Here is a 1,502-nt window from a genome sequence, read left to right on the forward strand (position 1 = left end):
TATAGTGAGGAGTACAGGAAGCAGCTGCCTGTTATTATTTTTTTTAATATAACTTGTAGTCTCTTATCTAATCATCATATTTATGTAACAATACATGTATTGAGTAATGGTATTTGTACTTCTTGATTGTTGGGCTTCATAAATCGACATCTGGCGTTGCCCAGTCGTAAGATACGCTTAAATATGATATTTTCATTCATGCAGATTAGGTACTTATTATTATAAAGATAGTTCTTTATCGATTATTACATTGAATCTAATATATGGTAGTAAGATAAAAACTAAAAAAAACAACAACAACATTTATATGACTGCAGCTTGAATCGAAACATCAGCTTGAATCGAAACCTTAACATACAACTTTCCATCCTTATTCAATATTGATTGAGACATTATCATGGATGCGTAACTTTTGATATCTTTTTAGAAATAGGGAGAGGGGTGAAAGTAAAGAGAGAGCAAAGGACAGTTTGAATTGGAGAGCTTTATAGTTAAGTTTATCAGATTCATAAACGCCATTTAAAAAACAAACAAACACATTCATTCAGAATCCAACATTTTTAAAGGGTAATTAGCTGTAATCACACAAATAGGTGAACACTGACAGATTCATGTCGCTTATCTATATAATTATTAAACTCTGTGGAACTTGCTTGCTTTCTTGCTTGCTTATATCTTGTCTTCGACGATTCGGCGAATGTATCTTTTTAAAACAATATATATATATATATATATATATATATATATATATATGTGTGTGTGTGTGTTATAATTTATACTATTAATAAAATTCTATATTTTTATTTATTTATTTATGTGTGTGTGTATATATATACCAATAAAACTTTTGAACTGATGCACCGAATTAAAAAATTTTTCCCCCTGAAAGGTGTGAGTCCATAAATTATCTATATAAGGTTTGTAACGAACAACGCCGAGTAACACAGAAACCCTTAAATAAGGGTTTTTGGGCCGTTTCGTTTTTCTAGAAAAAGTTACCTGCCCATGTCAACGGAATTTAGCACTGTTTGTATACAGTCGCGGCAACATCTTCCGGCATACGGACAGGACTTGTGGCGCAATGGATAACGCGTCTGACTACGGATCAGAAGATTCCAGGTTCGAATCCTGGCAAGTTCGTAATAATTTTAACCATCATTTTATCCAACTTTTACTCATTATCCTTATCCTAAGTTAGAGTATTTTTTTTTCAGTGATTTTGTTTTGTGCATATGGGAATTTCCCATACTCCGAGTTCACAATGTAAGCGTTGATTGTAAACGATGTTGAGTGTACTTGATGTTGAGTGTACTAAATTTTGTATTTTACTCGGTGTTGTGTGTGCCGCTAATTAATGATATAATTTTACTGCCCCGTGGGTGGTACCTCGAATATAAAATACTCAAACAAAAGCAAGATTTTTTTTTACAAATCAACAATGAAGTATTTACATTTGTGTGCAAATCAAACTTTGCTCAAAATCTAATTATCTATAAAAGTGA

The 1,502-nt window shown here is 31.8% G+C and overlaps 1 non-coding gene across 1 annotated transcript; it reads left to right on the forward strand.

Moving 5' to 3' along the window:
- Nucleotides 1-1,067: 1,067 nt before the first annotated feature.
- On the forward strand, nt 1,068-1,140 carry Trnar-acg (transfer RNA arginine (anticodon ACG)). The gene has a single exon. It is a non-coding gene; the product is annotated as a tRNA-Arg (tRNA).
- Nucleotides 1,141-1,502: the final 362 nt, after the last annotated feature.

The sequence above is a fragment of the Euprymna scolopes genome, chromosome 26 (assembly GCF_053919585.1).
Source record: "Euprymna scolopes isolate OS-2025 chromosome 26, ASM5391958v1, whole genome shotgun sequence".
In the NCBI taxonomy this organism is placed as follows: Eukaryota; Metazoa; Mollusca; class Cephalopoda; order Sepiida; family Sepiolidae; genus Euprymna; species Euprymna scolopes.